The sequence below is a fragment of the Terrapene carolina genome, unplaced genomic scaffold (genome assembly GCF_002925995.2).
Source record: "Terrapene carolina triunguis isolate 2854851 unplaced genomic scaffold, T_m_triunguis-2.0 Scaffold49, whole genome shotgun sequence".
Classification (NCBI taxonomy): Eukaryota; Metazoa; Chordata; order Testudines; family Emydidae; genus Terrapene; species Terrapene triunguis.
In genome coordinates, this window is record NW_020664400.1 from 3374326 (window position 1) to 3392836 (window position 18511).

General features: G+C 58.1%; 1 pseudogene; it reads left to right on the plus strand.

Moving 5' to 3' along the window:
* The first annotated feature begins 257 nt into the window (after positions 1 to 257).
* LOC113407635 lies at positions 258 to 2716 on the plus strand (annotated as a pseudogene).
* Positions 2717 to 18511: the final 15795 nt, after the last annotated feature.

Here is an 18511-nt window from a genome sequence, read left to right on the forward strand (position 1 = left end):
GAGTGAGGAGCACTGCAGGGCTGCGGGGGGGGGGGAGCTCCTGCAGTTCACGTGTCTCCTCCCATCACTTCCCAGCCCCGCGGAGCCTCCCGCTACCGGGGGATCCCGGCTGGTGCCACCCCAGGAGCCGCCCCCGCCCCGCAGAACCCCCCCGCCAGGCGGGGGCCGGGGCGTCTCCGCGCCGCCTTAAGACGGGCCGGGCCCCTCCCGCGCCAGCCGGGAGCGCAGCGGAGCCGCCAGCCCGGAGCGGGGCCAGACCCTGCCGCGCCGGACCGGACCGGACCCTGTCGGAGCCAGGTGAGGGGGCGGGTCCGTGCGGGGCGATGCCCGGGGGGGTCCCGGCCTGGGCCGCGCTGCAGTGGCTCGATCCCGCGGGTACCGGCCCCGCTCGGCTCCACAGAGACACACACACCGGCCACGCCACACACACATCGCACCCCTCGCACACATCACCCCCCAGTCCCCCCCACACACACCAGTCCCTCCGCACACATCACCCCCACACACACCCAGCCCCCCCCACACCAGCTCCCACACACACCCAGCCCCCCCTCACAGATACACACACACCAGCCCCCCTGCACACATCACCCCCACACACACACACCGGCCCCCCCGCACACATCACCCCCCCCACACACACACACCATCTGGCTCCGCTCCCCACTGTGGGGTCCTTGTCTCCATGCCCCCCCCAAGGCGCAGGGCTCCCAGGGAGGGGCGGCAGCGGGGGGGGAGTATATTTTGCTGCCTCACACTGTCCCTGTCACCCCCAGCCACCCGGTGGAGGGGCCGGCCCCACGGGCTGCCCCCAGGTATTGGCGGCTCAGGCTGCATAACCCCTTCCTGCCATCAGAGGCTATCCAGTTGTCTGTCTGTCTGCAGGGAGCTGGGGGGATGTCAGTCTGTCTGTCCCCTGGGGGCCCAGAGCCCCTGCCGGCCCCCACCCATTGCAGGTAGCTGGGCTCCCTCCTGGCACACGGCTCCGGCCCGGCACAGCGCCCAAGGGAGATGCCATGTGACAGCAGCGTGGGGGCTCTCCTGGCACCGTCTGGGGCTCCACTCCCTCCCCCTGCGAATGGTTTAACTTGCTGGGCATCCCCCTTCCAGCGATCCCCTAAATCAGCCCCCCAGCCTCCTGCGCTGCCCGCTGGGCATTCCCTCCCTGCCCCGCTGGGCCCCGCCTCCCCCACTGCCTCCCACTCACCCCTCAGCACCGCTGCAGGCTGGGGCACGCAGGGGGCCCTGGGGTACATGATGGGGTGGGCACTGCTCAGGCGCCAGGGAGCAGACGGGCTCAGGCATAGGGGGCAGGAGGCTTGGCAGAGCCACGCAAGGATCTGAGCTGCTGGGATGCCTGGGGGCATCAGAAATGGCTCCAGGGGGGCTGGGAGCGGCTCAGGTATGTGGAGGGCACCGGGAGTGGCTTGGACCTGGGGTGGGGCCTGGGCATTGATCGGGCACACGGCGGCATGTGGGCGAGCCGGATGCCCACATGGTGAGACGCCCACGTGCCGCCCTCCCCAGCTCTTGTTCCCTGTCTTGGCCCAGGCTGAGGACGCTGTGAGCAGAGTGTCCTGCCCCCGGCACAGCCCCCGGCCAGGAGCAGAGGATGGACGAGCTGCTGAAGCTCATGTACCTGAACGTCTCGGAGCGGCTGAGCCTGCCCTGGGAGCAGGCTGGGCCGTGCGGCCCCTCGGTGGGGAACAGCACCATCCTGATTGTGGCCTACAGTGCCCTGCTGGCCGTGGGGCTGGTGGGGAACCTGGGCCTGGTCTGCGTCATCGCCCGGCACAAGGAGATGAGGAACGTCACCAGCATCTTCATAGCCAACCTGGCCTGCTCCGACCTGCTGATGAGCGTGGTGTGCCTGCCCGTCACCGTCATCTACACGCTCATGGACCGTTGGGTGCTGGGCGAGTTCCTGTGCAAGGCCAGCCCCTTCGTGCAGTGCGTCTCTGTCACCGTCTCTGTCCTCTCGCTGGCCTGGATTGCACTGGAGCGGCACCAGCTCATCATCAACCCCACTGGGTGGAAGCCGGGGGCCACCCACGCCTACCTGGCTGTGAGCGTCACCTGGCTGGTGTCGGGCTGTGTCTCCCTGCCCTTCCTCGCCTTCAGCGTCCTGACGGACGAGCCCTTCCGCAACCTCAGCCTGCCCTTCGACGCCTTTGCCGGCCACCTGGTGTGCGTGGAGAAGTGGCCGTCGGACGGGCACCGCCTGGCCTACACCACCGGGCTGCTGCTCGGCCAGTACTGCCTGCCCCTGCTGCTCATCCTGGCCTGCTACTGCCGCATCTTCCTGCGCCTGCGCCGCCGACGGGACGTTTTGGAGCGACCCCCGCACGGCTCCCGCGCCGCCAGCCACCGGCGGGTCAGCGTCATGCTGGCCTGCCTCGTCGCCGCCTTCGCCGTGTGCTGGCTGCCCCTGACCGTCTTCAACGCCCTGTACGACTGGGCCCACGAGACCATCTCCGGCTGCTACCACGACCTGCTCTTCTCCCTCTGCCACCTGGCGGCCATGGCCTCCACCTGCATCAACCCCGTCCTCTACGGCTTCCTGAACACCAACTTCCAGCAGGAGCTCAAAGCCCTTCTCCACCGCTGCAGCTGCGCTGCGGAGACGGACACGTACGAGAGCGTCCCCATGTCCACCGTCAGCACTGAGGTCTCCAAGGCCTCACTGCGCAGCGGGGGGGTCGCCACCGATGCCTGACGGGCGGCTGCTCCCAGCGCCTGGTGCCAGGAGCAGAACCCGCCATAGCCTCGCCCAGCGGGCGGGGGGGATACTGCTCTCTCGTATGCACTTTCTGCAAATCTAGGGCAGCCCCCCGCCCCTCCCTCGGGCACAGCTCAGATCCGGAGGGAGCCTGGGAGTGAGCTCTGGGGAACCCCAAAGAAACCAGCCAGAGCCTGGCCACGGGAAGTCCTGGGTTCTGAGCCCGGCTCTGACGCACATTCCCCCTGAGCCACTCACTCAGGCTCCAATTTTCAGCCTGGAGATTTTCAGAGCGGCCGGGGGCACCCCCTGGAATGGAGGAGCAGTGGGTGTCTGACTGCCCCAGATAGCCCAGCGCTGGTGCCTCGTTCTAACCCCATAGATCGGGTCCTGGCTGGGTTTGCCAAAGGGCTTCGCTGCTGGGGCTTAGCACCTGTGAAAATCGGGCACTGAACTCTGGAGTGAGGCGTCTAATGTGAAGCATCAGCCTAGAGATTTTTGGCCTTCATCTCTCTGCCTCCGTTTCTCCGGACGAGGCTGATAACATTTCGCCATCTCACAGCTCGGGAAGGGCGTGGCGGGGTGAAACGGACACGCTTGGAACATCAGCGGCTCTGTAATAGGGTTAAGCATCATTATCACATTGGAAATGTCCCTGCTTGGGGCCTTTTACCAAGTAATGGATGAGCTGGTTTTCAAAGGGGGACAACCCCCGCCTCCATGCGCAGATGGTGGGTGCATTGCCAGGCTGGGTGATTCAATGTGCAGTCGGTGGTTAGATCTGCAGCTACGGGAGGCAAACACAAATTATTCCAGGTGCATTTAAAGAACATCTTGAATCTGTCTATTGTATCCTAGGCATTCCTGCCAGGCGCATTGATTGCCATGGTATCTGAGCACCGTCACACCGAACTACCCAGCAGCACATGCGTGCAGCTGACTTGTGCAAGAAAATCACCATTTTCATGTGTAACTGGGGCATTAGCACCTACTTTGAGTCCTATGAAAATTCTGCTGTTTGCAAAACAATACACAGAGCCATTGATTTCAGAGATTTGAGATGATCTCCTAAAACGCCCAAATGACCGATTTAAAACCAAAAAAAAAAAAGAAACCGACATTCCTTTAACTCGCTTGTTGGTATTTTGAAGTGAAAAAAGATGCTGTCGGGATGGGCTATTAAAGGGGCTCTGTGGAGAGATGGGTCACTTGTTTTTCTGAAAGCAAAATCCCCTTATCTGTGATTCCGGTAGCACCTTAGATTATTCAGCCTGAAAAAGAATTCCGAGATCTAATTTCCTTTTCACCGGTGAGTTTTGTGCTCCATTCTCCTTTCAGTCCCACCCGTTTTACCCAGTGACTGCACAGGTGATATTCCTGATTTACACCAATGTCTGGAAGTGGAGAATCACTCCCCTTACTGTATTTCCCACCAGCTCACTCAGTCACTGGCACTAGTCGGTTTCTGAGCAGGGTCACTTTCTGGGGCTGCATGGTTGGGGCTAACAGGACAGAGGGACCTGGCCATTCGAACAGCTGTTCTTCTGGACACTTGTGAACAATCGTAAATCATTTCGAGTTTGCTTGATCCAATCCCAGGGGCTTAGCTAATGGGTTCCTTTTACCCTGATCGCGCCTACTCGTATTCTGTGCCTGTCTCTTGACGCAGTGATGAACATTGGCTCCCAGCTGGTGGGGCCAGGGGGTATTTTGGCAAACAGTCGATGTTTGTAACCAATTGATAAATATGTATCTTATCGAAATGCATAGACTGCTGCAGCTTTTCTAAGGCAAAGAACCGGGGATAATTCTTTGTAATAATAACCAAGAATAAACTGAACAAGCTGATGAAATGTGAGTAACTCCCTTTAACTGACACTCCCGGTGTGTCATGTCTCCACAAACGGCCCCGTTTGACACGCGGTGTGAAAAGGAAAGTGGGCAGCTCTGGGTCTTTCCCTGCAGGCATCACTCAGGCTGTCACTGGCAGACGTTTGCAGTGAGGTAGCACCTAGAGCCAGTCCCGTGTTGGGGAGGCTGAGCCAGATCTGGGGTCCAGGTTAGAAAGCAGAGTGAGGAGGGTGAACAGGCCGAGCAGAGCCACCACGTTATCTGAAGGCTGGAAAAGACCCTTGTGGGAAGAGCCGTGAGGCTCAGTCCGGTGAGCTGCTCAGGAGAGTGAGATTGGCTTCGTTAGGGCGCATCAAACCCGGGTTTCCAGAGGCTCTTCGAGCAGAGGAAGGCAGAACAAGCACCAGGCCAGACACATTCCAGTTGAAGTGGGGCACTGGGTTACACCAGCGAGGGGACTAGCCCTTGGACTGAGCTCCCCCGGACCGTGGGGGAGTCTCTGTCTCCTGGTGGCTGCCCAGCCCGGCTGCCTTGCTGGAAGATGCGCTGGGCTCAGTGCAGGGCACCGGGGGACGGTCTCTGTGCTAGCCGGGGTCAGGCTGGAGGAGCCACTGGGAGTCGCCGAAGGGCCCAGGGTTGCGTGTGCTGGCCGCGGTACAGACCCAGACCTGATCTCCAGGGATTTCAATGGCAGAGACCACTGGGGAGCAGGGCCGGCCTTGGGGGGGTGGGTGCCATGGTCGGGGGGGGCGCCATGTGGCAGTGCAGGGGGCGCGCTGCCCGGGTGGAGTCGAAGCTGCTCCTGGCTGGCGGGGGAGCACAGTGGGGGGGGGGGGGGGGGGTACATACGGATCCGGCTCCTCCCTCCCCGACCGTCCTCTGCACCCCCAGGGGCTGTGAGGGGGGGTGAGGAGCAACGCCGAGCGCTCGGTGCACCCAGGTCACTTTCCCCACTGGGGTGGCTGCTCTCCTGTCCTCGCTTTACGCAGCCCAGCCCTGATGTCGCTCCGCACCCCCCACACACAGGTGGCGCAGGGTGGGGTGCTGGGATTAGGGGTGCAGGTGGTGCAGTGTAGGGGTTAGGGGTGTGAGATGGGGGTGCAGGGGCCAGGGGCGCAGGTGGCGCAGTGCAGGGGCTAGGGGTGCAGAATGGGGGCGCAGGATGGGGCGCAGGGGCTGGGGCGCAGGGGGCTCAGTGCAGGGGCTGGGGCACAGGGAGCGCAGTGCAGTGGCTGGGGTGCAGGATGGGGATGCAGGGGCTAGGGGTGCATGTGGCGCAGTGCAGGGTTTAGGGGTGTAGGATGGGGTGCAGGATGGGGGTGCAGGTGGCGCAGTGCAGGGGCTAGGGGTGTAGGATGGGGGTGCAGGGGTTGGGGCACAGGTGGTGCAGTGCGGGGGTTAGGGGTGCAGGATGGGGGTGCAGGGGCTAGGGGTGCAGGTGGCGCTGTGCAGGGTTTAGGGGTGCAGGATGGGGTGCAGGGGCGCAAGTGGTGCAGTGCAGGGTTAGGTGGGTGGGGGAGCCTGGGACACCAAAGTACAAGGTGGCCCAGGGCACCGTTTGCCCCAAGGCCGGCCCTGGTTGGGTGTCACAGTAGAATCCCTGGCAAAACAAACCCAGGCCCGAGTCGAAACAGCCCGAGTACAAACCCCGCCCCCTCGCGGGAGCTCCTTGTGATGTCATCATATCGCTGGTGAGGTCACATGTCACCAGTTCTCCAATCACCATGGAGTCCTCCAGGGCAGACAAGACACGAGCATCTCCCGGCACAACGCCAGCAGGGGCTGGGCGTGAGCAGGGCGGGGCTCGCCCTTCAGACCCGTCCCCCCTCCCCCAGCGACCTGCTCCCCCTCCCATTGCACCCCGGTTCTGGGGCTAGCCCGGGGGAGGGGACATATCGGTTACCTGCTGCTGCGATGGGCCTGAACCGGGAAAACCAGATTAGTGGGGATCCAAACTCTTCTCCCCACTGACCCCCACAAACTCCCCCCAATGGTTTCCTTCCAAAACAGCCTGTTTGGACCCCCTATCCCAGAATCCTTTGTGCCACAACCCCCTTGGACATTGCAGTCCTCAGTTTGTCCGGTTCCAAGTGCCAGAGACTGGCGCGTCGGACAGGCCCAAGCCAGGGCGAAGGCTGAGCCCAGACCGCCAAACCGGGTGCCCTGGACAAATCTCTGCCCCCCTTTAAATGGCGCTTTGCATCCCTTCATTATAGTAACTTTAAACATGTAACAGAAGACTGGTTTGTCTCTCTCCTTCTGCACCCCCTGCCTCCCCATCCCCCGCAGCATTTCAGCTCCTCCTCCCATCCCAGTGGCACTCGAGGTTGCTCCTTGCTTAGAGTTTTTTAAGTAGATTTGGAACAAAAAGAGGCCTGACAATGGTAGTGGGCCATTACCAGACGGAAATGGCAGAATTATTAATAAGAATGCAGAAAAGGCAGAAATGTTCCATAAATATTTCTGTTCTATATTTGGGGCAAGAACAGATGACATAGTTATATTATATAAGACTCTTCCCATTCCACTAGTATCTCTGGAGGATGTTAAAGAGCAGCTACTAAAACTAAACGTTTTAAAATCGTTGGTCCAGATAATGTGCATCCAAGAGTTTGAAAGGAGCTGGCTGAGAACTTGCTGGGCCATTAATGATGATTTTCAATAAGGCTTGGAGCACTGGGGAAGTTCCAGAAGACTGGAAGACAGCTAATGTCGTGCTAGTATTTAAGAAGTGTAACAGGGATAACCCAGGTAGTTATAGGCCTGGCAGTCTGACACCAATCCTGGGCAAGACAATGGAGTGGCTGATACAGGACTCAATAAGAATTGAGGGAGAGTAATATAATTAATGCCAATCCACATGGTTTTATGGAACATAGATCCTGTCAAAGTCACTTGATAGCTTCTTTTGATGAGATTCCATGATTGGTTGATAAAGGAAATCATGGTGCTGTAATATACCTAGACTTCTGTGAGGCGTTCAACTGGGTCCCCCATGACATTTTGATTAAGAAATTAGAATGATATAAAATGACCACGGAACACACTGCATGGATTGAAAACTGGCTAAGTGACAGGTCCCAAAATATCATTGTACGCAGGGAATTGCCATTGGCTGGGTGTTGCCAGTGGGAGCCCACAGGGATCAGTTCTTGGCCCTGCGCTATTTCACATTTTTCTCAATGGCCTGGAAGAAAACATAAACTCATCCCTGCTGAAGTTTGCCAACGCAACTGTCACGGAGTGCGGGGGAGTCAGGGCCCTGCACCCTCCCCCCCCCCGACTTCCTGCAATTCACTGTGACTCTCAGCCAGCCAGTAAAACAGAAGGATTATTAGACGACAGAAACACAGACTAAAACAGAGTTTGTAGGTACAGAGAACAGGACCCCTCAGTCAGGTCCATCTTGGGGGGTAGGGAGCCCAAACCCTGGTTCTGGGCCTCCCTCCATTTCTCCAGCTAGCTCCAAACTGAAACCCCCGGCAGCTGCCTCACCCAGCCCCCCGGCTCCTCCTCCAGCCTTTGTCCAGTTTCCGGGGCAGAAGGTGTCACCTGGCCCCAACCCCCTCCTGGGCTCAGGTTACGTGCTCACGTATCATCCCTCAAGTGAAGTCACCCCGATATCCCACCACCATTCAGCACCAATGCAGATAGTCCCAGTAAAACTCCCACACAACATTCCCAGGTCAAATCCCCCCTACTCCATCACATCTCTCCCCCCTTTGAGACTGAACTGAGCGGGGTCACTCTGACCAGTGACCTGGGGAAGTTCAGGGCCCCCTCTCCGGGACAACGCATCCGCTATCACGTTGGCACTTCCCTTCACATGGACTACGTCCATGTCATAATCCTGCAGGAGCAGGCTCCACCTCAGGAGCTTGGCATTGGCTCCTTTCATCTGGTGTAGCCAGGTCAGGGGAGAGTGGTCAGTGTACACAGTGAAGTGTCACCCAAATAGACATGGCAGTAGTTTCTTAAGGGCCCACACCATGGCCAGGCATTCCTTCTCCATGGCCACGTAGTTCTGCTCCCGGGGTAGCAACTTCTTGCTCAAGTACATGATGGGGTGTCTTTCCCCTTTTTCATCAACCTGCATTAACACCGCACCCAGAGTTGGTGAATACCATAAAGGGCTTGTCAAAGTCTGGGTTTACCAAAACTGGGCCACTGACCAGAGCCTCCTTCAGCGCACACAGAGCCTTCTGGCACTGCTCGGTCCAGACCACCTTGTCTGGCTTTCCCTTCTTGCATAGCTCAGTGAGGGGGTGGCTATGGAGCTAAAGTGTGGCACAAATCTTCGATAATACCCCGCCATTCCAATAAGGGCTTGGACCTGCGTTTGGGTTTGGGGAGTGGGCCAGTCTCTGATCGCCTCCATCTTGGCTGGTTCTGGCTTTAGGCAGCCGCTCCCCACCCGGTGGCCCAGGTAAGATACTTCAGCCATCCCCACCCTGTACTTCTCAGCTTTTATGGTCAGCCCAGCCTCCTGGAGTCCATCCAGCACTGTTTAACCTGGGACACATGGTCCTCCCAGGTCTGGCTAAAGACACAGATGTCATCAATGTACACCATGGCAAAACTCTCCATCCCCCTCAGTAGTCGATCCAGCAGACACTGGAAGATAGCCGGCGCTCCCTTGAGACCGAAAGGCAGGGCCAGGAACTCATAGAGCCCCAGAGGGGTGATAAAGGCAGACTTCAGCCTGGCATCTGCATCCAGTGGCACTTGCCAGTAGCCCTTTGTAAGATCCATGGTGGTAAGGTACCGAGCTCCTCCCAGCTTGTCTAGGAGCTCATCAGGCCTGGGCATGGGGTAGGCATCAGACATGGTGATGGCATTAAGCTTCCGATAGTCCACACAGAACCAGATCGACCCGTCCTTTTTGGGGACCAGCACCACCGGCGAGGCCCAAGGGCTGGAAGACGGCTGGATCACCCCCAAAGCCAGCATGTCACTGACCTCTCTTTCCAGGTCCTGAGCAGTTTTCCCTGTGACTCGGAAGGGGGAGCATCTTATAGGAGGATGTGATCCTGTCTCTACCCGGTGGACAGTCAGATTAGTGAGTCCAGGCTGTTTGGAAAACAGCTGTCGGTACAAATGCAGCACCCCTCTGATCTCAGCTTGCTGGGCAGGGGTTAGCTGATCAGAGAGGGGAATTGTTTCCAGGGAGGAGCCAGCTCCTGTCTCAGGGAATAGATCTACTAAAGGGTCACCTCCCTGCTCCTCCCAATGTTCACACACGGCTAACACCACATCTTCATCATATTAACATGGTACACCCGGTGGCGGAGTACGCAGTTAGACAGTTCCACCACATAGTTTATCTCATTTAGTGCTTGACAACCTTGAAAGGACCTTCCCAGGCGGCTTGTAGTTTGTTTTTTCTCACGGGGATGAGAACCATCACCCGGTCTCTGGTGGCATAGGCACGGACCCATGCCATGCGGTCATACCAGACCTTCTGCTTCCTCTGGGCTCTGGCCAGATTCTCCTTGGCCAAGCCCATGAGCTCAGCAAGTCTTTCTTGGTAGGTCAAGATATACTCCACAACTGATTCTCCATCAGGAGTGGCCTTCCCCTCGCATTCGTCCCTCATCAGGTCCAGGAGCCCCCTTATCCTTCTTCCATATAACAGTTCAAAAGGCGAAAACCCAGTAGACTCCTGGGGCACTTCCCTGTACGTGAACAGCAGGTGAGGTAAGTACTTGTCCCAATCCTGCGGGTGCTGGTTCCTAAAGCTTTTCAGCATCATCTTCCACTGAACCTCTCCACCAGCCCGTTGGACTGGGGGTGATATGCTGAGGCCCAGTTGCACCGGACCCCACATTTCTCCCACAAGCACCGGAGCAGGGCTGACATGAAGTTGGATCCTTGGTCTGTCAAGACTTCCTTGAGGAACCCCACTTAGCTGAAACTGGTCAGCAGCGCATCTGCCACTGTGTCTGCTTCGGTAGAAGACAAGGCCAATGCTCGTAGGCGCCAACTTTCTCTGGTGTCGGTGGGTGCCCGGGCCCCACCACCCCTTTCCCCGCCCCTGGCCCCACCCTGACTCCACCCCATCCCTGCCCCTGGCCCCGCCCCCATTCCAACCCCATCCCCAAAGTCCCCGCCCTAACTCTGCTGCCTCCCTGCCCCTATTGGATCCCTTCCCCAAATCCCCACCCGGCCCCACCTCTTCCCCCAGCGTGCCGCATTCCCCCTCCTCCCCCCTCCCTCCCTGCCCTGCCAATCAGCTGTTTTGTGGAGCAAGCGCTGGGAGGGAGGGGGGAGAAGCAGGACGCGGTGGCGTGCTGGCGGCGGAGGCGGAGGTGAGCTGGAGCAGGGGGATGGGGTGGGGCTACGGGGAGCTGTCGGTGGGTGCTGAGCACCCACCAATTTTTTTCCGTGGGTGCTCCAGCCCCAAAGCACCCATGGAGTCGGCGCCTATGCCACCGCCTCAGGGTAGCGGGTGGTGAAATCTACCACCACCAGAATGTATTTCTTCCCCAACCGGGTCGTCTTGCTGAGAGGCCCCACTATGTCCACAGCCACCTTCTGAAAAGGCTCCTCTATGATGGGCAAAGGTCTCAAAGCTGCTTTCCCCTGGTCCCGGGCCTTCCCCACCCTCTGACAGGAGTCACAGGATCTGCAGTACTGATGGACAGTAGTAAAGACTCCAGGCCAGTAAAAGCTCTGTAGCAGCCTCTGCCTGGTGCGCCAGATTCCCTGGTGTCCTGAGAGAGGGATGTCATGGGCCAGGTACAGTAGCTTGTGGCAATACTTCTGGGGGACCACTAGCGGCCTCCGGATCCCCCACGACTCCACTTCCCCGGGGGAGCCCATTCTCAGTACAGGAACCCCTTCTCCCACAGGAACCTCTCCTGGCAGCCTCTCCCCATGGTCTGTACCACACAGAGGCCAGCAAGGTTCTTAGCTTCTGCAAGGAGGGATCTTTCTGCAACTCGGCCTGGAACTCAGCAGCTGGGGAAAGGATGGGGGCCTGCTCCCTCTCGCCGGCTGGGTCTGAAGCCGCAGCCCCTCTGAGCCTTGTCCCTGGGCACTCCCTCCCCGCCTCCGGCAAGGTACCCTCCCCAAGGTCAGGGCATAGTGCCCCTCGCCGGCTCTGGCTACGGGTCACGACTAAGGTGTTCTGGGAGTTGCTTGGCCAATCCTCTAGGTCCCCCCCCATCAATACCTCAGTGGACAAATGGTGGTGCACCCCCACTTCCTTGGGGCCCTCCTTTTGCCCCCATTTCAGATGTACCCTTGCCATGGGCACCTTGAATGGGGTCCCGCCCACCCGGGTCAGGTAGGTGTCGGGCCTCACCTGATCTGGAGCTACCACCTCGGGCCGGGCCAGCATCACCTCTGCGCCCGTGTCCCAGTATCCATTGACCTTCCTCCCATCCACCTCCAGGGGAACTAGGCACTCGCTCCGCAGGGACCGCCCCGCGTCCACCCTGTAAACGGAGAACCTGGTGTCTGGAGCATCCAGCCCCCCCGGGGAGCTAGTCTGGGAAACTCCTCCCTCCTGAGCCATTGGGAAGCTGTCAGCCCCCCCAGCCTGGGAAGCCCGCCCCTCCTCTGGCTGGGTCCCTACCCAGTTAACGCTGTGAGGGTTTGGTTTGCTGTCTGTCCTTGAGCTTGGGGCACTGGGTCCGTATGTGGCCTCTCTGGCCACAGTAATAGCAGCTCATGTTCTGTTGGTCCCCTCGAGCCGGTCGGTTGATCCTGAGGCCGGTTGTTCCCCTTAATAGATTATCAGGGTTGGAAGGGACCTCAGGAGGTCATCTAGTCCAACCTCTGCTCAAAGCAGGATCAATCCCCAGACAGATTTTTACCCATGTTCCCTAAACGGCCCCCTCAAGGATTGAACTCACAACTCTAGGTTTAGCAGGCCAATGCTCAAACCACTGAGCTATCCCTCCCCTGTTCTCCACATTCCCCCTTTGGGGGGTCCCAGGGTGACTCTCTCTCTGCAACATGGTGGGCTTAATATTTTGGGACTCCTCTGTTCCACCCCCTGACCGGCTGTCCACAAACTCGTCGGCCAGCTGCCCTGCACTCTGCAGGTCCTCTGGCTTTTTGTCCACCAACCAGATCCTCAGGTCGGATGGGCAATGTTCATACAGGTGCTCCAGTACAATCAGTTTAAGCATGTCCTCCTTAGTCTGGGCCCCATCTTCCTCAATTGTGGACATGTCCCTCCATTCAGAGGATCAGTTCCAGATATGTGGTCTCAGAGGTTTTATGCTGACTCCTGAACTTTTTCCGGTACGCTTCGGGAGTCAGCCCAAACTTGCGTAGCGGGGCCTTTTTGAACAGTTCATAGTCCCCTGCCATCACCCCTTCCATTCGGCTGTACATCCCCACAGCTTTGGGGTCCAGTAAGGAGGTGAGAAACCGGAGCCTGTCTGCAGGGTCAACCCTGTGCAGCTCGCAGGCCTTCTCAAAGGCAATCAGGAATTCATCTATGTCCTCCCCTTCCTTAAACTGGGACAGGATGCGCTTATCAAAGCTCCATGTAATCCTAGGTTCCCCCTCACTCACCGCAGCAGGGGGCTCTCTGCTCCTCAGCGTTGCCAACTCCAGTTCATGTTGCCGATGTTTCTCCCGATCCTCCAGCTCCAGCTCTTTCAGTTTTATCTCTCTCTCCCATTCCAGTCGCCTCAGCTCCAGCAATGGGGAGCTCCACTGGGAGGATCCCCTGCTGGCCGCGGGGGTCAAGGTGCCCTTCCATAGGTAGGAGGGGCCTCGGGATGCCCTCGGCAGCAGTCTGACCCCTCCCAGCCGGGACAGACACCGGTGCCTGCACTGCATCTGCTGGACTGCTTCCCTCAGGGACAGGGATCAGCTCCTCCGACCGATCCTCCTCCTCCGGCTGGGCCATCAGCTGTTCTTTGGTGAGCTTTCCAATACTGTTATGCTTATAAGAAGCACACGGGATTTTTTTCAGGGGAAAAGGCAATACACCGTGTTTATTGGAGATACAACAATTAGCATATGCATTCAATCACACCACACACACACACACACTGTCCTGCCAGTCGATGTTATAATTACCAGACCAGAGTCCGGATCAACCTAGTTGCCAGTAGGGAGGAGCCGGGTTCCGTCGGTCGCGACACGATGCTCTGGGGAAGTCTTGGCAGGACGAACCCGAAGTTTCATGGCAAGGCACCTTGCTTATATAGTGATTTTCCTTCATTGGGACCAATGAGTTTTGCACCGTCATGCTGTAATTAATTGTTGTTTGACGAGTGCTTGTTTTCTGAAATTGTCCTTCTCATCCTTTGTCACAGCTCTCTCGTCCCCATTGATAGGTGCCTGTCTCATCTTTAGAGTCGTCAATCTGCCCTCCTCTGGCATCACAATAGGGGTGTGTTGCAGCCTCCTGGCACCCTTGCGTCTGTCTCTGGTTCCTCCCTCATACATCTGGCTCGGCGACGGTCTTCACACGTCTCTCTTAACACACATTCCTCATTCACACACGGCACAGAATTCATTTACACACAACAGTTTGAACAGGAACATCAAGTTGCAATGCACAAGAAAACAATCACGGCATTTTTCTACTTATTTTAAAATGCTAAACCTACAACGAAATAGTGACCTTAAAACGTCTGTTACTGCCTTGAAATCAGCCCAGACACATTCCGGCTGATGCGTCTTTACCAAATGGCCCATTACGCCATTCCTTTCTCCTATTCAAAAAGGGTGGCTGGCAGAATATGATCAAAGCATACACCAGTACATTTAATACATGCTACATTATTATCTCATTATTCTTTATCCTTCATTCTAAATCATACAAAATACAAACATAAAATCCTACTACTACAATGCGCAGCCCTCTCTGTTTGCACAGCTCGACCAGGTCCTTCTTAAGGAATACTGCGTGCAGATGTGGTCGCTCCATCTCAAAAAAGATATATTGGAATTGGAAAAGGTTCAGAAAAGGGCAACAAAAATGATTAGGGGTATGGAACGGCTTCCGTATGAGGAGAGATTAATAAGACTGGGACTTTTCAGCTTGGAAAAGAGACGACTAAGGGGGGATATGATACAGGTCTAAAATCATGACTGGTGTGGAGAAAGTAGATAAGGAAGTGTTGTTTACTCCTTCTCATTACACAAGAACTAGGGATCACCAAATGAAATGAATAGGCAGCAGGTTTAAAACAAACAATAGGAAGCATTTCACACAACGCACAGTCAATCTGTGGAACTCCTTGCCAGAGGATGTTGTGAAGGCCAAGACTATAACAGGGTTCAAATAAGAACTAGATAAGTTCATGGAGGATAGGTCCATCAATGGCTATTAGCCAGGATGGGTAGGGATGGTGTCCCTAGCCTCTGTTTGCCAAAAGCTGGGAATGGGTGACAGGGGATGGATCACTTGATTCCCTATTCTGTTCATTCCCTCTGGGGCACCTGGCATTGGCCACTGTCGGCAGACAGGACACTGGGCTGGATGGACCCTTGGTCTGACCCAGTCTGGCCGCTCTTATGTTCTTAGGAGTCCAAGGGCAGAAGGGACCATTGTGATCATCTGGTCTGACCCCACCCCCCCGTCCCCTGCTCCCCATGTAACACAGGCCAGAGACCTGCCCCACAATGGGCCCGGGCACAGACCTGTTAGAAACCAGCCAGTCGAGTTAGAATGGCCGGGGATGGAGAATCCACCATGGCCCTGGGTAGGTTGTTCCCCCGGGTAATCACTGTCACTGGTACAAACGTCAGCCTCATTTCCAGTCTGTGTTTGTCGAGCTTCAACTCCCAGCCTTTGGATCGTGGGAGACCTTCCTCTGCCAGGCTGCAGAGCCCGGTATGAAATCTTTGTTCCCCATGTAGGTACTGACAGACTGGGATCAAGTCCCCCCTTGGCCTTCTCTGTGTGAAGCTAAAGAGCGTGAGCTCCTGGGGTCTGTCGCTCTGCAGCAGGTTTTCTAATCCTTTAGTCGCTCTTCTCTGCCCCCTCTCCAATTTATCCACCCCCCTCCGGAACTGTGGGCACAGAACTGGGCAGGCGATCCCAGCTGCAGTCACACCAGTGCCGAATACAGTGGTGAAATCATCGCCCTGCTCCTACCCGAGATTCCTTCGTTTACCCATCCCAGGAGCGCATTAGCTCTCTTGGCCCCAGCATCACACTGGGAGCTCAAGTTCAGCTGATCACCCACCAGGCCCCCAAAACTTTTTCAGAGTTGCTGCTTCCCCGGGCAGAGCACCCAGGCCTAGGCATTGTTCCTAGACACACACATTTATACTTACTGTTTGCTTGCACTCAGCTTACCAGCCAATCCCAGTCTCTCGGTAGCAGTGACCTGGCCTCTTCATTTCTTACACTCCCCCCAGCTTTTGTGTGTGTGGAGCAGGGACCTGGGAATGTTGTGTGGGAGTTTCACTGGGACTGTCTGCATTGGTGCTAGATGGTGGTGGGATATAAGGGTGTGACTTCACTTGAGGGATGATACTTGAGCACGTAACCTGAGCCCAGGAGGGGGTTGGGGCCAGGTGACACCTTCTGCCCTGGAAACTGGACAAAGGCTGGAGGAGGAGCTGCGGGGTGTGGCTGGGTGAGACTGCTGGAGGAGGTTTCAGTTTGGAGCTGGCTGGGGAAATGGAGGGAGGCCCAGAATCGGGGTCTGGGCTCCCTACCCCCCAAGATGGACCTGACTGAGGTGTCCTGTTCTCTGTACCTACAAGCTCTGTTTTAGACCGTGTTCCTGTCATCTAATAAACCTCTGTTTTACTGGCTGGCTGAGAGTCACGGTAAATCGCAGGAAGTAGGGGGTGCAGGGCTCTGATTCCCCCACACTCCGTGACAACTGGCAGGGCCGTCGAGAGCGGGTTCGGGCCCCGGTGAAAAAATGTTTTCGGGCCCCCTAGCAAGGGCGGACCTGCTAAACAGGGCCGACGAGAGGGGGGGAAGCCGGGCCCCGGGCCCCCTTCCGGACCGCCGGGCCCCGGTAATTTGTACCGGCTTCCCCCCACTCTCGTCAGCCCTGACAACTGGTGGCAGTGGTGAGATGTACTACACCCTGTGGTTGGCGCTTCCTGCAGTAAGTGACTGGGGAGCAGTAAAACGAAGGGGGATTAATGAGGGCCAGGCGTGCTGAATGCTCAGAGAAGAGCGGTTTCCGGGGGTGGAGGAGTCTGCAGCTTGACCCTGGGAGAGAAGTGGTGACCTGGAGAAGGACTGGCACACTAGAGGTTCTTCCTGGAAACCATGGGGAGCTGAGAGCACACAGGCCTGCGAGTCCACAGCCACTTGGGAACAGTGGGAAGATGTATAACCAGCCCTCGGCTCCTGTCTCGGCTCCCTGGGGCAGGGGCTGGCTTTTCTTTCTGTACAGCACCTGATGCTACCGTAATACACCTAATATAACCAGCAAAGAACGGGTGTGTGCTGAGAGCACGAGCACACCAGAGGGCCGGGCTGTGTCCAGCAGCCTTGGGACAATCAGGATGTCACTCACCCAAACAGGCTCTGCATCCGTCGGGGGCAGGGGCCGCTGGGCGGGCTCCCCCAGGGGATTGGGAGCCCTGGGCAGAGCCGGACCCTGCAGATTTCTGCCCCACTGGCTCAGGACCGTGGGGAGCAGGGCAGCCAGTCTGGTGCCGTTCAGCCACCCCCAGCTCAGTCTGGAGCTCGGGACCCTGCACCGGGGCGAGCGGCCTGGCTCTGCTCGGCTCTGGGGACATGGACAGCTCAGATCTGGGGGATCTCCCCACTGGCCACGCTGCTCTGGGGCCAGGTCGCCTTAGGGCAGCACAAGGAAATGGAAGAACTGTGGAGCACCTGGCGGCCCTTCCAGGCTGCGGCTCTGGGATGCTGGTTCGCTGCCCCGATGTGGTGGCTCTGAGTGCACTGCCCTGATCCCCCCGGTGCTGGCTCCTGCATCCCCCGCTCGCTGAACACGACAGGCATGTCTGTGGTTTATACCCCTCAGGACAAGAGCTGGGGCTGGGGGCCAGCGAGCCCCATGGGTGCTATCCTAGGTCTGCCAGGAGAGAGGGGACAGGCCAGTCCTTGTGCGTCTCTGCCCCGAGCAATGGGGACATCTGGAAGCCTAGGAATTACTGCAGTGGCCCAGTGGGTTTGGTGCCCTGTATAGACAGGTGTGATGTGGGGGAGCGCGACCGCTGGTGGGCAGCGCCTGAAGCTGCATGGCTCCTCCTGTCACTTTTTCAACCTGTGAGGTAATAGCTTGGAGGGTAGAGCGGGGGCTGGGAGCCAGGACACCTGGGTTCTCTCCTCAGCTCCAGAAGCGGAGTGGGGTCTAGTGGTTAGACCGGGCAGGGCCGGCTTTAGGAAGTGCGGGGCCCAATTCGAACAGTTTCAACGGGGCCCTGGCAGGGATGACTAAAAAAACACGTGGGGCTTGTACTAACCGGGCGGCGCTCCTAGTCTTCGGCGGTGGGTCCTTCACTCGCTCCGGGTCTTCGGCGGCACTGAAGGACCTGCTGCCGAAGTGCCGCCAAAGACCCGGAGCGCCGCCGGGTGAGTAAAAATTAAAAAGGAGCCTCTAGCCAGGGAAGGGATTCTCGGCCACTTGCTCCCACCCCGGTAGCCCTGCCACTGTGCGCGGGGCCCTCTTAGGCGCGGGGCCCGATTCGGGGGAATTGGTGGAATTGGCCTAAAGCCGGCCCTGAGACCGGAGGCGGGGGGGCTGGGAGCCAGGACTCCTGGGTTCTATCCCTGGCCCACGTCCCAGAGCCGCCCTCGCTCTGCCACGGACGCAGCGTCCCAGAGATCCATGGGGCCTCGCTCGGGAACCTTAACGAGGGGGCATAGGGACAGCTTGCTCGGGAGCCCAGCCTCGGGAGCCCCTCCCGCTCAGCCTCAACCCGGGGGTCGGCTCCCCGACCTGTCCGCCCGGCCCAGCCAACTCTGCAGGGATCCGCCAGTGAACCCCAACTCCCGAGGCCCCCACAGCTGCCTCATGCGGTGCCCTG